Source organism: Akebia trifoliata, chromosome 1 (assembly GCF_017979445.1).
Source record: "Akebia trifoliata isolate Shusen 1 chromosome 1, ASM1797944v1, whole genome shotgun sequence".
Taxonomy (NCBI): Eukaryota; Viridiplantae; Streptophyta; class Magnoliopsida; order Ranunculales; family Lardizabalaceae; genus Akebia; species Akebia trifoliata.
Genome location: NC_141375.1, coordinates 21583303 through 21597541, shown reverse-complemented (window position 1 = coordinate 21597541; position 14239 = coordinate 21583303). Strand labels below are relative to the sequence as shown.

Sequence of the window (14239 nt, the reverse complement as noted above, 5' to 3'; positions counted from 1 at the left end):
TCTAAGTGTTTTTCAAGCTAAAATTGAAGTATGGGTGTTAGGTAAGGAGTTGGAACTTCAAAATTAGGATTTATGGGAGGCTTTTTTAACCTATTTCTCTTAGGATTTATGATTTGATACGAAAATAAGGTGTGAAGACTCTTATTTATAAAGTTTTTTAGAAGAATTAGGGTTTGATTAGGGTTTCTTTTAGGATTTTAATTAGGGTTTTGACTTTAGTCTTATGAGATTGACTTAGTCTTTAGGGTTTTAATTTAGGGTTTTGACTTTAATCTTATGAGATTGACTTGATTAGTTTAGATTAGGATTTTGACTTTAGTCTTATGAGATTGACTTGATTAGTTTAGATTAGGGTTTTGACTTTAGTCTTATGAGATTGACTTTAATACTTTGATTTTAGTCTTTCTTGGTTGACCTTTAATATCTTAATTTTAGTCTTACTTAATTGATTTTAAGATTGACTTTAGTCTTACTTGATTGACTTTAATTTTTGGAGAACCCCCTTTTATCATATCTTTAATTCTTTGGGCCCCCAGATGGATGAGTCCTTAAATAAATATCTTGGCAACCATCAACAATTTTGCCCGAAAGTCTGATTGATCGATTTTTTTATTCAAAATTTTAAATAATTTTATTAATATTTCACTTTACATTATTTAATGATTTATTTATTAATTTTAAAAATTTTAATTATTAAAATTGTAAAATTACCATTTTGTCCTCGGAGAGAACTTTTCACTTTTTAAGTCGTTTTTTAATGTTTCAAGATGTTTTAGAATCGATTTTTCGTAAAGAATTCAATGAAAATATTGGTTTGTGTCCTTTATGAAATTTTTTGTATGAAATGGTCGAGAACTTTATGAGGGGCATTTTCATAATTTTGTCAAATTTTAAAATTTTGGCAAAATGATTTATTTGATTTCGATTTGTTGTTTTATGTGTTTGAATGAGTTTTCCTAATCATAACGTAGGCTCTAGGATTGTTTTGTTGTTAGGGGTATTTTAGTAATTTGATCATTTTTAGTGATTTTTATCGTGAAGCTTCTTTTTGGTCTGCAAGATGATGATTTCTATGTTTCTAGAGTCGTATTTTCCTAGCATAACGTGATTTCTAAGGTTTTGTCAGTTTGAGATACCTCATCCGAATTTCTGAAACATATCTGGTAACAGAATAAAGTATTGGAATAAACATCCATCATTGGGAACCGTTGCGATCGAGTTGACGAGTTGATTAATCAGGCGAGTGCAAAAATGGGGTGTCTACACTTACAATAAGAAAATTAGATCGAGATATTTTCAGTCGGGTGATCTAGTTCTGAAGAAGATCCTTCCGATTCAAAAAGATCCAAGAGGCAAGTTCAAATTGAACTACGAAGGTCCCTTCGTAGTCAAAAAGGTAATGTCTAGAGGTGCGTTAATCCTCATAGAGATGGATGATGAATTATTTTTTGAGCTACTAAACACTGACACAGTTAAAAAATATTACGTCTAAGATCCGATACTTGAAAAGAAGATAGGTCATTTTTCATTTCTTCTTTTACCAAAATATCCCTTAGTCAAATCCCTTTGAGCTTAATCATTATTTTAACCACCCATAATTGGGGCAAGCCAGTGAATAGATTGGGGCAAACTAGATAATACACTTGGGCAATTTTGGAGAATAGCTAGTTATTTTCAATAATAAGAATAAATTTCAAAAGAAAAAAAAATTAGATAACTCCTGAACCATATAATGATAAACTATAAACGGCAAAAAATACAAAAAAGAGAAAAAAGTCAAAAATAGATTTTTTTAATATTAAGCTCAACTCGCATCTCGAAGACTAAGAGAAAGTCGAGAGGATAACATCATTGAGAGTTCTAACAAAATGGTAGTTTTAGGAAAACAATAAAGGCACCCCCAGTTCTTACCAAGTATATTTATTTTCTTTCGAACCTATTATCCTTTCTTTTTTCAACCATAGCCATAGCCTATATTACAACCTAATAAAGTCTTCTTCAATCAAGTAAATGGTCGAAAGTAAGATCCTAATGTCAATTGGTTGGTGTTGACGAAATTTAGATGACGTTTGACAACAACAAAAGAAGTAGCTAAAAGCAATAATGACACATTGATTATGTATCTGCATCTTTGACCCAAATCGCAAAAGTAACTAGAACAAGAAGGGAGATTAAATAGGATATTCGAAAGTAGATGCAACTACCGGATCCTAAATAAGATCGAATAATCACAAGAGTAGTTACAAAGTAGAGTTTCTAATCTACTAGCTCAACTTGAATCACCGGACCACTAGAGTCATTGAGAATTCCTATGGGCTCAAGTCTTTGTTTCCATTTTACTTTGTAATATTAATCAATATAGCACAATCTGAAAGGACATAGTGAAAACCTGAAAGAGTGCTGTAAGTAAAAATATCAGTTGTGGCAAGATCAAAACTACTAACACAATAAAAGTCCCAAAAAAGGCATAGATGTGCAAAAAATTGTAGAAAACCAGACTTGGTGAAAACCTTAAAGGGTATTGAGGGTAACATTGGTAAATTAAGAAAAAAAAAGCCACCAAAAGTTTCTTTTAGACACTGCCAACCAACCCAATCACACCTTTTCGTATAAACCCTTCACCTTCCCCATAAAATTCTCTAAGACAAACCTTTCCAACTTTAGGAATGAGTCTAAAGGATCTAGGAGAAGCTGGAATGGGTCCACATAATTTGTTTAACCCTTTTAGCTAGATGACTAAAAAATGTTCAGGCTTGACCTACTCATGTCCTAACCTTGCCTGACTCAAATAACTTTGCAAACAAAAAATAATTTACTTGTGTTTTCTTTTAGCTTTATGTTTCAAATTTAAAAATTCAATTTTTTTTTAAATCATCAAAAATCTATATTTTCGACTTATGAGAAAAAATCAAGAATTTGTATCAAAACATCAGTTTTCAAAATATATGGTAGATATATCTAAGGCAAATAATACAAAAATAAAAAACTATTTTCTCATTCATTGCATAATTTTACATCCTTCTGTTCAAATGTGTAAAATATAAAGATGTAGGAAATACAGGAAAATTCCATCTAACTACAGAAAACATAAGAAACATCAAGGCTAAGCTCTAAATCACAGACTCAAGCCATCAAATCAACGATCACTTTATCAGTATTGAAAGGATCTCAACTGACAAGAAATGTTGCCATGTCGTCAACACGAGTATTGGAGCTCAGTTTCATCCTAAGATCATCAATCTCAGTCTAGTACTTCTCAACATTGCTACGTCTCATAGTCTCAATATCACTTAAAGCGACACTTAAGTAATCAATATCAGATTGTACCCAAATACGCTCAATACGATGATGATCTACTCAAAGTTCCTCAATCCGATCATGGTAGTCATGAATGTGAGAAATGCATATACCAAGGAGGAAACCAATAGTAGGAAGATGACAACCACCCACAAATCTCAAACTCAAGATTGATATCGAACAAAATTGTGGTAAGCAAAGATAGGATTTCAAAGAATTTTCACATTCTGCCAAAGCCTACAAAGTCGATTTTGTAAACGAGAGTCTGAAGAGTTAAAATCTCTGATCAAGTTACTAAAGTCCTCATGGAAATGGATTCCCTGAATGTGACCATGTTGACAGAGGATTCGAAACAAGAAATAGTGAGTAGACTCCTACAAGCCAATCAAGACTAAGAAGCGTTAGTTACTAAAAGACAAATAGAGAGCTGAATAGAATGTTGAAAAGAGCCTAACCATCTGATCATGCTCTCATCGATAGACTGAAGATAATTGTACCAATTTTCCTTTCCAACCATGAAAAATAGATATTCTCTCGTTGACATCAAGGAAACTAAATTGAGGCTATAAGAGAAAGACGCTCAATTGTCTAAACAAAGAAAAGATGATCGAAAAACCAAAGTTGCATCCGAATAGGAAAATGATCAAATAATAATAAAAATACAATTTTTAAACCAAAAATCCCTAAAAAATAAAAAATTTACAAAAAAAATGCTTTTAAAAAAATAAAATAAGTTTTTTTATATTTTCAATTGTGAAATGGGTACATATCTTGAAGTATTGGATCATTCTCCAATTTCGCTATCACTCGTTTCTAGACTTTGGTAGGCTCCATGTTCGTAATATTTTCAAATCAAAATTGTAGCTTTCATATTGAAAATTCGACTTTTCAAGTCTTTAAGCCACATAGAGTTCTGGTTTATGGTTCACCTTTGGAATAGGGCAAATTTTTTCCTAGCCGAATCTAACCTTCGATCAAGGCAAAATTTTATCAAAACAAACCTGACCCTTAGCCAGCCCAAACTAGATGGCCCTCGAGCCACCTTTGGATTAGAATACCTCGTTTCAATTTTGATTAATTTATCAATTTATCTTACAACTAATCCCTAGGAAGTTTACCTCTTCACATTTCAGAACTAATTTGTCAATTTTATAGAAAATATTCATCTATGGAAACTTACATTCAATAGGTAAGACAAGTAAAAATCGACGAATTTGACACCAATCTCATGGATTGAAGGAATTAAATGACTAATTAAAGAAATTTGGAGATTATCATGTACCTTATAAAGAAATTTGAGGTTCTAAGACGAAGGATCAAATCAACTCGATCACAATTAGTTGCAAATCTTCAAATCATCGTGAATCAAACGTGGAAAAGAAAATTAGACTGAGGCAACTCACCACAAGTTAAGTTCACACAATAGGTCAAGCTTGGAAGCAAAAATTTGAAAAGCCATGGGTTGAAGTCCGAACTACCTAAGGAGCAAAGGAGGTTCGGTTATGGAGCAAATGAGAAAAATGAAGGTGGAATTCAGTTTTAAAATTTTGAGCAAATGTTTTGGCATGGGGATGACCCATGGCCGGGCAAACAAATTTAGCCTGGCCATACCTTGCTCACGACCAAGAGAAAAAAAATAAAATTCAAAAATTCAAAAATTCAAAAAAATTCAAAAAAATTCAAAAATAAAAATAAAAAGTCAAACGAATTAAAATAAAATAAAAGTCAAAAAAGGTCAAAAGAAACAAAAAAGTCAAGAATAAAGAGCAAAAAAATTTCTTGGTTTAATACAAGGACACGCAACTCAGGAAGAAGGAAAAATAGTACAAAAAGTTATTTCGGAGCACATAGAGAACAGAAGAACAAGAAGATCAAAAGAAATGAATTTTTGAAGATAAATTGAGCATTATCTTGCTTACCAAAGATGTGGCATAGTGGTAAGAGGTTGAGGTCCCCAAGGGACATGCATTCAAACCCAAACCCCTCAAAGGTGTAGCGTAGTAGTAAGAGCTCAAACTCCCTAAGGGATGTGCATCAAACCCAAACCTACCAAAGGTGTGAAATAGTAGTGTAGTGGTAAGTGCTTGAGGTCCCCCTAAGGAATGTGCGTTCAAACCCAAGCCATATTTTCAAGTATAAGATTCAAGTAAAATTCTCTTCACTATATAATTTATCTGTAGACATGCAATCATTAGAAAATACCTAAGTTAAACTCAATCTTGGAAAATTTCATCAACTCCAAATGTAAAGTCAACTTTTATCGAAGTAAACACAGATTGAAATTCTTACTTCCAAATCATTTCTTTTATCAAACAATTTCAAGAGTCCTATATCGTGCCACAAAACTTATTCTTTTCAAAAACTTGAGAGTCGTACATCAAGTCAAGAACCCTAGAATTTAGGTCTAATACCTCTCAAACCCAGAGTTTAGAAGGATTGACTTTTCATTTTAATAGATTCAATCTGAATTAACTAAAGTGAGATGCAAACAAGCAAACAAGCTCGAGCTCAATCGGACAAAAAGGAGTTTGAGTCTACATCTTTTTTATTTACTTCACGCAACTCTCATAAAGAGGGGCAACTATAGACACCGTTTTTTTGCATAGGTCAAACTCGAAAATACCAAAATCCTTCCAAGAAGGGGTTTGACCCAAAGAAATTTCCAAAAGTGTTCAAAACTCAATTTTCAACAAACCACAAGGCCTAAAGGCCATTTTTGTAAAAAAATTTGATTGAAGTTTGATTGTACCTAACCCTTGTTCAAACTTAAATTTAAGCATAACCGTACCTCAACCTTGCCTAAGCTTAATTTTTTGCCTGGCCAAGGATAGCCCACGACCAGGAGTAATTTTTGTTTGATCCAAGGGTGACCCACGGCTAGATATATTTTTCTTTAGGCTTTAGTTTATCCAAGACCAATTTTATTACAAACCCATGTGTGTTCAAATTTGATTAGGGATAATTACCCTTTAATCCACTCCTTGATGAATTTTTTCCCAAGAAAATTCTTTCATTTTACTCTTTTGTCCATCTTTTAATTCTTCAATAAACCCACCATCATGGCCTTCTTGTAATTTATCTATTTTTTCAATAAAGACCCTTTAATTGGTTCCCACTTAAAGTCAATTACCTCTACTAACAATGGTTTGTTGAGATCCATCAAAGGCAAATCTCTCTTTTACTCTTTATATATTCTTCAAAATTTAAAGACTTTCTATGACATTCAATATAATTTGACCAATTTTTAAAGTCTATGACTACTTTGTCCTCCCTAGAGAATTATCTAGAATTTGTGCCTAATGACCAATATATCCCTAATTTGTTAGAGATTCTCTTAAGAGAAGTGACAAAAGAGACTTAAAACCTAACATCTAATTACATGCTATTTGACTTGAATCATTCACGATTGACTCAAAGTCAAGGTCTTAGGACCATTCTAACCTCCATCAAGAATTCTCTAAAAGTTTTGAATTTTTATTATCATACTTATTGATGATCAAGATTTGTGAGATCCAACAAGAGATTAAAGACTATCAAGGTCAAGATTAGAAAGGGAAAATGATGTTTTCATGAAGGTTTTAGTGAAATTATTGTAAACTTGAAGAATTAGAACCAATTTATCTCAAGGGTCTCTTAAAATCTTATAAATAAGAAACCCTTTCAAGAAAAAGGAAGAGGAGCTCAAGTAATCCAAAATTCTATCTAAGTCTATCCTCAAAGTCCTCTAGGCTACCCAAACTCTATCCAAATCCTTTCATAAACACCTAAAAAGCTTTAACCAAAAAGAGGAAAAATAATAAATAAGAAAAAAAAGTGACCAAGGTGGATGTGATTGTAACTTTCTAATTTTTTCTATGTAATCATTTCTAAACCTCCATTTTTTATTTATTCCCCTTTTTTACATTTAACTAAGTTTATTTTTATGTTTTCTTTGCTTGTAGCAATGTAAATCTTATTTTGTTTTAGTGAGACTAGGAAGTAAAGTTTAAACCTCCTAGAGATAATCTCCTCGTATAAGCTCTCAAGAGCATTATAATAATTGTTTATATACTTTCTACAAGATTTAAATTCTTAGATTAGTTGTTATTTACTTTCCTTGCAAATTTTAATTTATAGAATAAATATTTTTCTTTTTTTCTTAATGGTTTAAGAGTTAGAGAGTAATCCCTCCTTGGAGGTACTCTTTTCTTTCTAAGTCAATTACATGCATACACTATGTGGATGTACACCACTATGTTTTCTCTAAAATAGCTATGGATCAAAGGTGGAGATCTTCTTAGATCTACACCAAACTCTCTGAGCTAATAAAAAATAGTCCTAAAGAAGACACATCTCATGCATAAGGTTCCTAGCCCTTCCATGGTGGTGTTCAACTTATAGACACCTCCTAAAGGCTAAACCAACAAAAAAAATACTCTCAAGTGAGTGCATAACCCTTTAAAAAAGCCTTTGGATCCAAGAAAGTGAAATCCATTTGAGTTTTCACTAAAATCGTAGGTTTATAAAAAATTCCAGCAAGCAACATTTCTATTTTAACTTGCTCATTAGTTTAAATCTTCCATTTAATAAAATTAGACTATAGTTTTTTTACTTCTTAATTTTCTTTATGAGTTCATTTAATTTCAAAATAAAAAAAGAGTTTCCTAATCACATTATTTGGTCATCTATTGGTAACTATCTTAGGATGGGAGGGATAAGGAGCCTAACACCTTCTTTATCCCTCAACCGAACCTCCTTACCTTAGATTTTTAGGTAAATCATTTCCCTCTTATCTTTTTGATATGTGAGTCATTACAAGCCAAAAAAAATATTTATAAAACCTTTTCATGGTGTCCATTCACACCTTAATTAAATGGTGGCAACTCCTGAACTCGTGTAGATGAGTTTAAAATCTTTCCAAAAGTTTGAATGCCCGCGTATCTACAATATGTTTATCTAATAGACTTAGATAAAGATGGCTAGTCAATAATCACTAACAATCTAGAATAGTTAAACGTATTTATACTTCGTGAAAATACATGAACCATATGTTCACAATCATAGCTAACCTAAGCTGGATAAATGATAACCTAATTGTGATAATTACAATGACCAACCACAAAATCAGGAATTAACAGTAGGGTTCCACACCAGCGAAGTCTGGAACAATCAAATCCTTACAAAAAGGTATCCAATAGTGATTCTCAACTTTTTTAACACCTACACTACCACTGCTTGTACTTAGATTTTTTAAATATGCTTTATTTTGTTTAGTTGAAATTATTTGCAAATTGTTTAAATGATGCTCTATTTATCTTTCCAGCATAATCGTATAACTTTTATCTTGTTTAACTGAAAAACTTGCATGTATTTTCAAATATTCTATAATAGTTTAAAGATTCTTGTTTAAGTCTCTTAATTTGAGATAGTTGTTTACTTTCCTGGTAACTCCTTCCTTAGTCACCTTACTATTTCAGTTGCAGATCCTCCCCCAGTCGAGGAGCACTTAGAAGAGACTCTAGAAGAGTTCCAACTTGTGGGGCATACGAATGACTAGAGTCCACTTCCAAACGAGAAGTGGAACTACTTCTATTAGTTCAATCATAGTTTAGGTGTTAGGATCCTTTACTTCATTTTTTATTTGAGTATGAGAATAGGATTTTTGATGTTAATACAAGGGTTTTTGTACGTTGCCGAGATTTGCCAATTCTTTCATCTATTATATTGAGAATTTTAGTTTTTGAATATTCTTACACCCTGACATTTTGGTTATAACTTATTCATTTCCACTGTAATATTATTACTTTATCACTATGTTAATCTACTTAAGATATTATCATTTTAGCAATATTATTTTAGTGCCTTGGATTATAACATGAGATCATGGAGATTCGTGTTAGGATTTGGGGGCACTATCGAGTAATATCAGAGCTCAATATTAGTTATGTATGAGATAAGAGCTTGTGAGTCTAGAGGTCTGTTAGAATTCAGACAAGAACCAGGAAGAGCATCAGGATCACATAACACTATTACAAAGCCATGTGACAGTCTTTTGGCTCTAAGACTAAATGAGGCTGGCAAGATTAAACTTTTAATTTTAATACCACATGATGTTTAACAAGTAAGGCTATATATAAACACATTGTACATATGAAACATTATCGAAAATTTAGTAAGATGAATGAGCTATTGTTTTCTAATGAATGATTATCCATTTAAAAGAATCTGACCCCATGAATTGTTCATATCATAGTTAACAATATGAAAGGAAGAGGAAAAGGAAAGCAAACAATTGAGAATGGTCAATTTTTAGGTCAGAGCAACGATAACCAAATGGGGCAATTATTAGATACCATAGCTCGCATTACAGAGAGCCAAGTGAGGATTGTGAAGGAAATGGCCAAGATAAAGGGACACCAAGCATACCCGTATGGAGTATAGACTACTCAACCCCAAGTTCCTCCCCTAAGACTAGTACCTCATATGCATCCACCAGTCGTAGTGAGGCTTCCAATATCTTAGGGTCACCTACAACTAGGTGTGTTGCTGCAAAACTTCCAGAAGCCACAACCACCATTGTGTTCAGAGGGTTAGCATATGCAGATGAATCAGAACAATGGATATTGAGGATAGATGATTTTTTTTATTTCCATGGGTTGCATCAATGAATAGGTCAATTTGGCTTCCTTTAAGGTAGAGGGCGATGCAAGTCAATGGTCAAGATCCATTAAGAATGTACAAGGTGATGTGCCAACCACATGGAGAGAGTTTCATAGGTTGTTTTTGGAAAAGCTTGTGTTTGAGATGGCAAGGTAGACTAAGTATCAAGACTTTGCCAATCCAACCCAAGAAGCACAAGCGATGACAGAGTTATGGACGAGGTTCACCTAGCTATCCCGTTATGCATAAGACTTGGTGGCCACATAAGTGATAAAGGGTGAGGAGATCCTTTATAGGTTTGAGGCCATTTCTCAGGAGTAGAATTGCTGGATTTGAGAACAATATCTATTAGGAGACACTGAACATAGTACAAAGGATTGAGAAAGATGAGGGTGGGTTATGGGCTACTAGAGGATAGATCGTTCGTTCTACAATACAATTCTTGAGTCAGTTAGATCTAGCTAAGAGGCTTATGCTTGTGAGACCTACAGCTCCAAACCAGACTTATGTACATATTGACCTCCAATTTCTCAGATCTGGCGAACAGTAGGGGCTTAGCCTAGATAGATTAGTCAGATACGACCAATACAGAGAGGTCCAACACCCCAGAAGATTAGGCCACAGACTCAGAGTTCTAGACCACCCGCACCCCAGAGACACGCACTTAGACAAATTACATGTTATTTGTGTGGACTAGTTGGCCATGTTAAGAAAGATTGCCCGTATCAACAGCCACAGGCCGATAGTTTAGGCATTCCTCCTAGACCTCAAGAGAGAGTTTACAACTTGATGCAGGTGGAAGTTCCAACATTAGATGAGGTCCTTGAAGGTAACATTATTATCTCTAATTGCAAGCTCGAGTATTGATAGACACATCTTCATTTAATTCTTACATTTCTACTAAACTTGCACAGATGCTAGAGTTAGAATAAGCAACACAAGACGCACTTTATTATTAACTACTCCCTTAGGAGATTGACATATTCCCAAATTCATCTGTAAGGATGACCATCAGAGTAGCTGGTCAAGAGATGACTGTCGACCTTACATTCTTAGAATTTCAAGAATTTGACTTAATTTTAGGGATGGATTTGTTAGTTCAAAACCATACCCATATGGACTATTTTGGGAGGACATTGACATTCAAGAGACCAAGATATTCGAAGGTGAAGTTCAAAGGATTCAAGAACCGAGCTTGTATGCTGGATCAATTTACACCCTCTCCCAACTTGTATACTGGGTCAGTTTAGTCGATTTGACAAGGGAAGTTTCTGATAGAATTAACATCTCTGGTATGGTTACACTCCATTTATGAGAATTTAAATTGGGAATCTTCGATTGAGATTTACTGCAAAATAGTAGCATGTCTTTCAGCATCTCTTTAATTTTAAAGCCATAAGTAGAATAAATATAATAGAAACTAATACTTTAGGCAGATGTTTAGCTTGATGTTGAAGAGAAAATAATATTTCTTGGTCAAAAAGGAAATCTGTTAGTATATGAACATAATAGAGAAAAAAATAAAAAATGAATAACGCACAAATTGTTCTTTGAAAAGAAATTTAAAAATAAAATATGAGTTATTCATGGGGCCACGTTTCAAATACAGAAAATCCTCATTATCGCATTGATCACATGGTTGGGATTTTATTTATTTATATTTATAGCTAGGTAAGATTATTTCCCTTGGGAGATAGGCTAGCTTTGCTTTTGAAAGACAAGAATTATATAAGCTTGAACCCTTATTTTATAAGCCTAATTGAAGGGATGACAAGATAGTTCCCCCATTAAAAGATTTCTTGGCTACATTTGGGAGATCTCTCAACTTAGAAAATAAATAAAATTTTATAGAATCAGCAATGATGCACGATGGTCCTCAATTTTATTGTAGTTCTTAAGAGTACTTTCTACTCACTGAGATAAATTAGAGGCACGCAGATGACAATTAAAGATAGGTTATGGGTGCATTGTGGTAATTTATCCTTCGATGATATATTTGAAAAGACACCCAGATGGTTGAAATTACAAGGCCAAGGCCCAGAGAACTTAGTCCTTTACTCGATTGATGCATGCATGTACTCAATCAAACAGAGGCCAAACATGTCGTCTTGGTATCGTTTTGCACCACCTCTTTAGTAGCATTTTGGCACAACAAGGACAAAGTTCGGACATTAACAATGGACCCATTACCAGATGGTAGAAATTACAACAACAAATAAAACATGATTAGTACAACCCTAAAAGCATGATTTGATACACCACACTGTAAACTTTATTAAAAACCTTCCATTTTTTCTGGAGATTCACTAATTATACAGTGTATCCCATGCACACCTTTATACAGTAGCCCTTTCTATTATCTTAACCATCAAACCATTCTTCATATCAAGAGTTAGAGCTGATTTTGGGGCTACTTGCTGTCCCTGTACCAATTCAACTTGGAAGTTGAAGAGTATAGCTGCAACAGCACACTTCATTACAGTAAAAGTCATGTCTTTACCTAAGCAAGTTCTTGGTCCGATGTTGAAGGTGAAGAACTTCGACATGGGTTTATGGCTAAGCTTCCCATCATCATCTATCCATCTCTCAGGCTTGAATTCCAAGCTATCTTCTCCCCAAATCCATGGCATCTTTCCCTCACAATAAATTGAGAGTATAATCTGCACTCCTGGCTTAATGACAGTGCCGTCTGGAAGAACATCTTCTTTTATAACAGCTTTGCTAATGAGAGGAAGTGGAGGATATAGCCTTAGTGATTCGCACAAGGCCGCATGTAGGTATACTAACCTCTTTAGATCATCAGCCTCAAACACCAATCGCGGCTTTGTATCAGAATTTTTGGTATCATTGTTTTTCTTCATCGAGGCTACAAGCTTTAATTCCTCCAAGATCTTTGCTTCAACATGTGGTGCTACTGACCACAAGAACCAAACGAGACCAGATGCAACTGTGTCCCTACCCGCGACAAGAAAGGTAAACATTTCATCTCTTAAAAGTTTTGCATCGATCTTTGAAAAATCATCAAGAGACTTAGAGTAAGTGGCAAACATACCATTTGTTTCAAGCAAGCTTTCTTTCTTTGTAGAGATGTATTCACCGAGGAGGACATCTATAGTTCTTTGTGCCTTTGATAATCTCCTCTCATTCCCAACCCTCAACCATCTCAGGAACTTCCAAAAAAACATAGGCATTGTATGTCTATGTAGTGTGGCTTCTAGTGCCACATCGACTGCGTCCGCAAACTCATTAGCTGAAAGATTTGAACATAGAGACCTTTCATCTCTCCCAAATGTGGTGCTCATAATAGTATCGAATGCGAATCGTTTACACACCTCTTGTAAGTCAATGGTGTGTCCTTGTCTAGCCACATGAGTTAAGAATGGCACTAGTGAATCCAAGATTATATTCTTGCTCGATTTAGCTACATGGCTTCGAAACTTTATCGATGAGAAGCAAGTGTGAGCCATCTTCCTTTGTGATCTCCACGATTCATCATCGACGTTGATTACCCCTTTTCCAAATATGCTGAATAGCTCACTGAAATAACTGCCTTGGGGAAATTGGAGAAATTGGTCTTGACAATGTACTCAATGTTTTTGGGGTGGCAAGTTAACTAAGTTTTGAGAAGACAGGACCGTTAACGAAGAATGAACAACGGCCATCAAGGGAGGTAAAAATATCGGTCATCCACTCCAGTATGCGATTGGAGTTCCATAGGAGCAACGGGAGTGCACCGAGGAAAGGCCAGTGATATATGGCTTGGCTCTTTTGTTTAAGGTACCAAGCCAGAAAGATCAAACAAAGGAAGGCTAAGCAAACCTGAGGCCAGTACTTCAAGAACTCCATGTCGTATTTTATTTTATTTTTTCTTGTGGTCACTGTGATTACTAGTGAGGATTAAGAGGATTCTCTGGAAAGGACTATATATACTGTTTTAGAGCAGGAAAAGTCGACACGATAGGACCCAACTCAAGTTATTTCAATCGTTTGGAGCCAACTCGATGTCGTAAGGACTACGTGCCACATCAAAGAGTCGTGATAATATGACTCGCCAAGTGGCATACTCAACCTACTCCTTGACTAAAAAGTTCCAAAATCGTAGATCTATACGTCTTGAAATACACGATTGCACTTCCCCATAAAAAATACATCTCAGAGTGAGTCTGGTATAAGATTAAAAATTTCTAAGTCGTATAAATCATCCTCACCAAAAATCAGCTCATTTCAAAACTTGTAACTCATATAAAACAAAATAATAAATATGATGTGGATTGCTCTTTTTAATTTGTGCCGTACTTTATTA

At 34.2% G+C, this 14239-nt stretch overlaps 1 pseudogene; it reads right to left on the bottom strand.

Annotated features, from left to right (window-relative positions):
• Positions 1–11877: 11877 nt before the first annotated feature.
• On the bottom strand, positions 11878–13885 carry LOC147410925 (noroxomaritidine synthase 2 pseudogene; annotated as a pseudogene).
• Positions 13886–14239: the final 354 nt, after the last annotated feature.